At 38.3% G+C, this 9692-nt stretch overlaps 3 non-coding genes across 3 annotated transcripts; all 3 read left to right on the top strand.

Annotated features, from left to right (window-relative positions):
* The first annotated feature begins 5830 nt into the window (after positions 1 to 5830).
* On the top strand, positions 5831 to 5914 carry Trnar-ucu (transfer RNA arginine (anticodon UCU)). The gene is given in 2 exon segments: positions 5831 to 5867; positions 5879 to 5914. It is a non-coding gene; the product is annotated as a tRNA-Arg (tRNA).
* A 1443-nt stretch (positions 5915 to 7357) lies between these two features.
* Trnar-ucu (transfer RNA arginine (anticodon UCU)) lies at positions 7358 to 7441 on the top strand. The gene is given in 2 exon segments: positions 7358 to 7394; positions 7406 to 7441. It is a non-coding gene; the product is annotated as a tRNA-Arg (tRNA).
* Positions 7442 to 9027: 1586 nt separating this feature from the next.
* On the top strand, positions 9028 to 9111 carry Trnar-ucu (transfer RNA arginine (anticodon UCU)). Its single transcript is given in 2 exon segments — positions 9028 to 9064; positions 9076 to 9111. It is a non-coding gene; the product is annotated as a tRNA-Arg (tRNA).
* The last annotated feature ends 581 nt before the right edge of the window (positions 9112 to 9692 follow it).

The following is a 9692-nucleotide window of genomic DNA, read 5'->3' as shown; positions in this document are numbered from 1 at the left end:
GTTGACACTGTGTTCTCATGTTTCTGTCTTTAAGCAGAGAAAAACAAAGGCGAGCTATAGTATAGATTGATTTAGTATAATCCCCTGTCCATGTATCGGTTATCTGGAAAGACTATCTTTTCTTCTCGTCTCAGATGTACCTGTACTACGACGAGTCATCACTATTTAGATATACAGCTAAAAGGCCCGAGACCATCGTTAGGGAGGCTTTAGTAATTACAAGGGAGATGGGGGTCACTTTTTACAAATCGGTTCTCATTAGAGGGTCATATTTTAGAGAATGGAGGTAAGGAGAGGTCACATTTTACTTAGACTCAATATATTGTCTAATTTCGCATTTTTGGGGAATTTGGCATCCCACTGCTGCCACATCGTAAGGGTTGGGATTTGGTTTTGGTACCGGTTTTAGGGTTAAGGTTTAAGTTTAGTGTTAGTGTTAGTGTTAAGGTTAGGGTTAGGTACACCGAGCAAGGCGGTTTAAGAGGCACAGGTACCGTAATATCAGACCATGTCAATCAAATGACAACCATGCAGTGAATTAATTGTCAGGTGTGATATCAGGATGATATTGTGGAGATGTTGACCTCGGTCCCGACAATATCGGAAGTGTGCCCATACATTGTTTGGTTGTTAATTTCCAGGCCTTCAGTTGTAGTAGTTGGAAATAAGCAATACATTTAAAACTTTCAACGTGGTGGCAGCGGTGGGATTAAGTCCTTCAAACCATTGATTTTAGAACTACTGTCCTTTTCTATGTCTGCCAGCATTTAAACCATATGTTTGGAAATACTTTAATGGGGAGGTGATGTTTTAGAGAAAGGAAATTGAGGGAGGTTCACGTTTTAGCACAAAGGAGTCGGTGGGGGGGGGGGGGGGGTCATGTCTTAGGCAACAGCCCGGACCTGCTTTCCTCCAGCCCTCCCCCTGTAATTACTGAAGGCTCCTTTAAGCTTAGCATCGAATTAACCAAATAATTTTAAAATGTCGCTTTCTCTTTAGATTTGAAATGAACAAGGGAAACCCTGTAAACTTCTGGCATTTACACAGGTTAAATAAGATCATCAAATTCAAAATGTTATATATAGTTGCGTTGGGAACCTGAACAAAATCCTGCAACGTACTTCAATACAGCTGTATGCGTGATTTCTTGATATGCAACAAACTGTGTCCATGTAGATTTGTATATTGATCAACATTTGCTAACGAATTTTTGTGATTTTCATTCCCTTTGTGTCTTTAAATCCAAATATATATAATAACCAAGTGAACGTTAGTAGAGTACATATAACCTATAAGTCCAGCACTATGCTGAATTATGCAAATGTGCCATTATTTGCTGCCTGCATAGTACTTGTAGCAATCGTTAGGCAGTCACTCAGTCAGTCACTCAGTCAGCCAGTCACTGTGTGTGTGTTTGTCTGTCTGTATGTCTGCTAGGCATTCAGTCAGTCACTCAGTCAGTCTGTCTGTCTGTCTGTCTGTCTGTCTGTCTGTCTGTCTGTCTGTCTGTCTGTCTGTCTGTCAGTCAGCTTGTTTGTTTCAATGGCCTAGGATGTGTGACAAATAAGACTTACCCTGCTTTTCTTCTCGATATGTGTGCAATATCTGCTTTCATACTTATAAATAAACCACGTTTGGCTAAAAATGTTATATTCCTGACAAATTTGGTAACTGTTCACTGCACTGGCTTTGTTTGATACAACCACGCAGGAACCAAAAACAAATCGCACATTCAGCCATTCAATTAAGATAGCAAGGTTGAATGAATACAGTCCATTGCTACATGTTGTCTAAATGAGATGAACTAACCTGCCACCATGCAGACATCAAATATAGAGACACCATAACATTGGCGCCTGGGTCTAGTTGCAGTACGTTTCAATGGTTTATTTCAATCAGCCAATAAATGTAAGAAGAAATTACGATTCGATCTTGCAATCTTAGTGTAGAATGAGTCCGTTTCTTAATCTTACTGCTGTTACAGTAGAAAGTTCACATATACACAACTGTAAAATGTAACAAAATAATGATTATAATCGATTACTGTCGAGAAAGCAATGTCACAGTGATGAAAGTTAAGAAAAATGAATTAAATAAATATTTAAGACATGTTCAATGATAAATACCCTCTCTATATGCATAAAATAATAATTACAAATAATAAAATTTGAAATATCTTAACAACTAGAAAATATTACATTTACATATTTACTGTAAATGATACACAAGTATATGTATTCATAGGTACTTTAACTAGACAGACAGACGGACGGACAGACAGACAGACAGACAGACAGACAGACAGACAGACAGACAGACAGATAGATAGATAGATAGATAGATAGATAGATAGATAGATAGATAGATAGATAGATAGATATAGTTAGATAGATCCAATTATACATATATATACGCCTGTGACTTGATGTAACAAAATCCAACTTTTGTTACGCATTGTTTAAATTTTATATTTTTGAAGCTTCAAATGGTTTGAAATATGGCTAACAGAGGAAGTTAGAAATATCCAGGATGCAAGCAAGGAGAGCCTATTGTACAGTTTTCACGGCCGCCTGTGACAGTCCGATGCTATAAACAGCGCCCCCTTGTGACACTTGATGTCATTTTTTATCCAATCTTCGGAATATAAATCATATGTTGTTAAATAACGAAGCTGCCTTGTTCGATTGTCAATTTTATCTCAGGCCTGTTCGAATCTACCTTACTCTGGAATATTGAAGCAATTAATTATATTACGTTGTGTAACGAAGGCCAATATTTATATGCATGGTTTTACAGGAAACTAAACTGACCTTTGCAAATTGTTTATTCTCAAATTAAGCTAGGAAGTCCGATAAAAAAGTGATCGTAATAATATACATTACGTATAGTATATGGTGGAGATTATTCATATTGTTCTAAGGAGTGTACTCCATGCTAAGGCAAAATAAAACATTTGTTTCCGGTAACATGTCTTCAGAAAATATGGTAGGTATGTCGCAGTTTTATTTTTTTTTAAACAAAGTGACCACAGATAAAGCAAGAAGCATGAAGCTGTAGATGGAAATGGGAGATGGTCAGGGATGGGAGCCCTCACAGTTCTGTTGACACAATATCAGCTTTAATAGCAATATTATCTAGTCGTGTGAGTCCCCATACAACTAGATTCTAGGCTAAGTGGATTGTAGCCACTTTAAAGTTCAGACTGGTATCACTAGGATGTAGAAGTTGGCGAGAGAATTACACTGGGGCGGGGTGCGTTCATACACAAAGCTACGAACAGGACATTTTTTAATGAATATTTGGGTTAACTAACTAAGAATAATGATGACGTTATCCCGGAGTATTGTCGGGAGAGAATTTATAGATTTAATTTACCGTGATCAAGACTATATATTTCTTTTGTTTCAGGCGGGTTTTATAAAGACCATTATGTGTAAATTGATCTTGTATCACCACAGCAATTGTGTAACATCTCTGTGGCCAACACCTACACCAAAGGGCGCCCTCGACACACTTACTTCGTATTTACTTCGTTTAAACGAGAGCACCACCATTTCGGTGAATACATGTGAATAATCAACCGTTGACAACTTCCGGTCGTACACTGACAGGTTCTAATACGTGTTTCTTTTAAAAAATCACAAATTGTTAACATCTCCAAAGCTGACAAAGACACACCGAGTGGGTGGGTAGGTGGGTGGGTGGGTGGCCATGGGTCGGTGGGTGGGTGGGTGGGTGAGTGAGTGAGTGAGTGAGTGAGTGAGTGAGTGAGTGAGTGAGTGAGTGAGTGAGTGAGTGAGTGAGTGAGTGAGTGAGTGAGTGAGTGAGTGAGTGAGTGGGTGAGTGAGTGAGTGCGTGAGTGAGTGAGTGAGTGAGTGAGTGAGTGAGTGAGTGAGTGAGTGAGTGAGTGAGTGAGTGAGTGAGTGAGTGAGTGAGTGAGTGAGTCAAGTTATCATACGCCATTTCATACGTGATCTAAAGCCAGGTAAATGAGTACGTTGCGTCTGGTAGTTCCCTCAAAAGTACACCGCAACCGTTGATTATCGATATCGATACACATAGCCAGTACAAAGAACATGACATTACAGATTGGAAGAATATTTTTATATTGTCTTTTTATAAAATAAGTTTATGACAGTTTCCGCTTCCACTGTTTCTCCCAAGACTTCTCAATTTTCGCGATATTTTTACTATTTTTTTCTCGAATACGTAAAAAATACTTAAGGTCACCAGTGAAAAACTAGATAAGGTCGGGAAACCGAAACCAAACACTTTTTTAGGCCTTTACTTCTTATCAACAAATATGTCTCGTCCATTACATAGTAACAAAGTTCGAGATATTAGAAATGACGTCACATCCACATATTGTTTATACCTCTGACATATGTAAAGTTCCCTTTTGACAAATGTGATTGTTCTCGCATGAGTCACGAGAATGGCAAGACATATTCTGGCTACAATGTTAAAAATCAAAGCTCAATTTTTTTAAATGGAAACATAATTGATGCAAAACGTATAGAAAACTGACCTGATGTGTTGAATATGGCTAAATTGCCTTTATTTACCGGTACCTCTATTTCCTTCGTATATTGACGTTTATTTTTGGTTTTGCGGTTCTGGGAGTGAGTTGTGGCCCGAAAGGCACTCAATCAATCACAGACCAACAAAAAACGAAAACAAATATACGAAGGAAATGGTAACTAAAACAATCGAGTTATATTCTCACATCAGGGTTTAATCAGATTGCTGTACACTATGATCGATCAACGAATATTAAGTACGTATACCCTGTGTACATTCTGTAGAACAGAAAAAAAACTTTGATACATCTTTGGAGATTGTGACAGCGTTAGTTTTGTTTTTCTCAGTTGTGGGGTGTAAATCACTTGATGTATCACCGAGATTTACAGTTAAACTCACTAGTTTAGGTCTTTTCTTTGCTATCAAATCATGTATTGAAAACAAACTGGGTAAATACAAGTTTAATATCACAAGTAACTATCTAATGCATATTATGGTGATGTTTCAATATATGACGAGGTAACAGACGCATGGATAAGTGTGTAGAATGGACATGGAATTGAAGTAGTCATTACTTGTGTTTACCAAGTCTCTTCCTGTATTTACAATGACAAACTTTTTACACATGTTTTAATTTGAGGAGGGGTTTTGTTTAATTTTTTTTTAATTATTTATTGGATTGCAAACACGGTCTATGTTATTCCACGTCCATTTTCATGTAGGAAAAACATCATAGTATTTTCACTCATTAAAAATTCAAAATAAATAATTATCTATATGGCATTATTTTAAAAGTCAGTTCCCATTTTATGTTGTTTACGTTCACGGACAGGAAATTGTGAGATGATTGATTCCATTCTGATGATTGACTGTACTTACGTGGGCACGTTAACCTTCCGTACTGCAAACCCATTGCTACTAGTTCTAGTCAAACAGAAAAGAAAAGTGAGGACTACTTTATTTGTTGTAGTGTCAGGCACAAATGTGATTTGGTAGCCTAAGCTCGAAGGTACAAATGCCTAACTCTCTGATAAGAAATTAAACTAATAAGCCGACTTTATATTTAATTATTCGGGGCACAAAACTTGAACTATCGAAGTGAAAAAGAGTTAAACTTTCAATTAATTCGCGTTTCTTGGTAACCAAGCGAAAATTCTGCGAAATGAAAATCATAAAATGACTCATCAGAACCCAAAGAGTGAAATGAATTAAAATTGGTCTACATTTGGGCCGATTGTGTACGTAAATAGAGCGAACATTTTATTGATTTATTGTCATGGTTCATTCTAAATGTGTGAAAGACATATAGGTCTCCGTGGCGCAACGGATAGCGCGTCGGACTTCTAGCAGGTATGAAATTCGGAGGCTGCGGGTTCGAATCCCGCCGGAGATGCTAATCTTTTATTAAAGGTTTTCTAATTTCATAGATTGTAGCTGGTAATTAAATAAGAGGATATCTCGTTCCGACGCGCAGCTACCTCAGTGTTTTGTTTTGTTTTCCGGTTATAGATTGTGGCTAATGATTTCAAAAGAAGGGTCGGGGGGGGGGGCGATGTGGAGTGTGAGGACAGCATTGTCACACAGTAAATTTGACAATTAAAAGTTGAATGTTGATGCAAACTTAGCTCTTCAAGTATTCGATGGTAAATGTCTTACCAGTCATATGGAAGTGAAACATTGGGATTACATGCAGGAGAACAGTTGAAACAGTGCACAACAATAATCCCTACATGATACACATTTGTTTCAAAAAGATTTACAAACCAACCAAAATGATACCAATTCAGGGTAAGCAATGGTCATTTCTCAATTCTACACTTTAGATTTTAAGAGTTTTCAAATATTGGTTCAGGCTGAATCTATGCCACACTACTCGTCTTACACGCTATTGTTATACCTTTCAATACGACTGAGCATAAAAAGGGAAAGATGGTTGGGCTTTTGGAGTTGAACAATTACTCTCTTTTTTTCTGTTGACCTTTGTGAAGCTTGAGTTTAACCAAGATGTAGGGCGTGTTGCCTCTTACGTATGGGTCGCTGTCAGGATATCTATATCCTAGACTGCCTTTATACGCCATCGTCGCAAACCACAGCCTCTTTTACGGCACCGTCCCCGACGCACTGCCATTATTTCGCAGTGTCGCGGAAGAAATAAACCGCTAGGTCTGGTTTGCGAGAATGGTTTACTCGCACTTTACTAATCTATCCTTGTTTCCGAAGCTTGAAACATACCGCAATTTTGAACTTTATAAGTAAAGAACAATATCAGTTGATATGACAGAAGTTTCGTAATGCCTTATGCCCTGTTTTTAGCGTTACGGTTCAAGTTCCTGACAGTCGCATCGAGTCAGGTAGATATTTACATAACAATAGATGTTATGCCTCACCTGTAGATATAGAGAGGACGAATTTACTACAGTATAATTACTCCAAGGTTTGACCATAGAGTTGGTGGAGGGTCTGTGGTTTCACATGTCCAGAAACTATATATATTTGGCTAAATACTGTTACATTGTACTCACCAAAGGAGATGTTGGAAGTGTGTTGTTCCATCCAGTCCGAGGCTGACAGTGCTTCTGTTATAACCCAATTTATCAATTATAATATATATAATGAAGAAAAGGTCCAACAGGATTTCTGAGGTATCGCCTCTCATTGTGTTAATAAACAGTTAGTCTTAATTTCATTGTGCCATCCAAAGTGTAATTATTTATTTTGATTTATATCTACATTTGGGCCGATAGTGTACGTGAATTGAGTAACACTTTAAAAAATTCAAAAGACTAGATTAACTGTCATGGTTCATTCTACATACTTTTAGGGTAATGTCGTACAGGTCTCCGTGGCGCAACGGATAGCGCGTCGGACTTCTAGCAGGTATGAAATTCGGAGGCTGCGGGTTCGAATCCCGTCGGAGATGCTACTGTTTTTATTGCAATTTTCAATCACAAACTGACCAGCACTTATTTCCCAGACTGCACTAAGTAACACATGGCACTGTTATAAAGGGATAGCGGTGGTGAGCAGAGCCACGCAGTAAAAAAAGGGTTGAAAAAGCTGTGAAACCAAAATGGCTGCCCGACGCAAAACAAAACAAAGGGACGGAAGAATTTCGCCGTAAAGGCACATAATTCCACAAAAATCATCCCGGTGACAGCCAAACAAACAAACAAACAAACAAACAAACAAACAAACACATGGTCGCCCAGGGAGAAAACAGAAATAAAAGCCCGTAATTCTTAGGGAAAGGTTCTGGAAACCTGTACCTTTAGTGAAAAAAGGCAACAGTGAACTATCTTTTACAGAAAAAGTGACTTTGCGGAACGTAGCTAACAGCTGGCCTTGAACTAGGATTTCATAATAAATATAAAACTAACAACAATACAAAGAAGTGCTTAATAATTACGAAAAAATGAAAATAGATGTGCAACGTACGTACTGCTGAATATTCGCATACTTTCACTAAATACCACTGGGGATGTCAGAACCCATGCCCCCCATTGGCCAGTGGTTACGTCACACTGACCAAGACAATAATTTCCAGCTTTACAATGAACCGCGGGAAATGTGATGGAATAGAAGTGAATGCCGAGAAACAAAAAGACGGTGCAAAATCGCCAGACAAAATCTGACATCCTAAGCCCGTGAGGGTACAACTGCTCAACTCCCCCGTTAGAAACCGAAACTCAGCGTACGATTCAACGTTGTCACAACAATTCTAATAAGACAGTGTTGCATTAAACTTTTGTTCCAACAAACTTGAAAATTGTTACCTGAAATTTTCGACTGCGTACTTCCGTCTTTGTCAACAGATTGGCATTATTCAGAGCATCACTTATAATGCAACACATTGAATTACCAACACATATGAACTTTCATATTAGTTTATGTGCGGTCTTATTTTACCCTGAACACGATTGGAACTATGGTACATTGAAATTTATGGCAGTCATTTCTCCAATGACAACCAGTTCCGCTGCTTGGCGATGCATGAACTGGGTTTTCTCTGGGGGTAACCTGAAAGTATCATTGCCCAACTCCTCGTCATAAATCGAAAGCAAGCCTGCAAACCCATTGTCATTGCTACTAGTACAAGTCAAACAGAAAAGAAGAAAAGACAAAACAATGAGGGCTACTTTATTTGTTGTAGTGTCAGGCACAAATGTGATTTGGTAGCCTGAGCTCGAAGGTACAAAATGCCTAACTCTCTGTTAAGAAACGAAGCCGGCCAAAGTTTATTTGACACAAAAGAACAATCGAAGTGAAAAAAGAGTTAAACTTTCAATTTCGCGTTTCTTGGTAACCAAGCGAAAATTCTGCGAAGTGATAATCATAAAATGACTCATCAGAACCCAAAGTTTATGGAAAATTTGAATATCCCTTTATATCCAAGAGTGAAATGAATGAAAATTGGTCTACATTTGGGCGGATTGTGTACGTAAATAGAGTATAACATTTTATTGATTTATTGTCATGGTTCATTCTAAATGTGTGAAAGACATATAGGTCTCCGTGGCGCAACGGATAGCGCGTCGGACTTCTAACAGGTATGAAATTCGGAGGCTGCGGGTTCGAATCCCGCCGGAGATGCTACTGTTTTTATTGCAATTTTCGAATTTCAACGATCACAAACTGTCCAGCCCAGACTGCACAAACTAACACATGGCACTGTTCTAAAGGGATATCGATAGCGGTGGGGAACAGAGCCACGCAGTAAAAAGAAAAGGTTGAAAAGCCGTGAAATCAAAATGGCTGCCCGACGCAAAACAAAACAAAGGGACGGAAGAACTTGATTTCGCCGTAAAGGTTTCCACAAAACTGACAGACAAACAAACAAACAAACAAACACATGGTCACCCAGTCGGAAAACAGAAATAAAAGCCCGCCGGTAATTCTTAGGGAAAGGTTCTGGAAACCCGTACCTTTATTGAAAAAAGGCAACAGTGAACTATCTTTTTACAGAAAAGTGACTTTGCGGAACGTAGTTAACAGTTGGGATCTGGGATTTCATAATAAATATAAAACTATATACAAATAAGTGTTTAATAATTACGAAAAAATGAAAATAGATGTGCAACGTACGTACTGCTGAATATTCGCATACTTTCACTAAATACCCACTTTTTATGTCAGAACACATATCCCCCCCCCCCATTGGCCAGTAGTTACGT

This window comes from Glandiceps talaboti, chromosome 4 (assembly GCF_964340395.1).
Source record: "Glandiceps talaboti chromosome 4, keGlaTala1.1, whole genome shotgun sequence".
In the NCBI taxonomy this organism is placed as follows: domain Eukaryota; kingdom Metazoa; phylum Hemichordata; class Enteropneusta; family Spengelidae; genus Glandiceps; species Glandiceps talaboti.
This window is presented reverse-complemented; position numbering and strand designations above follow the sequence as displayed.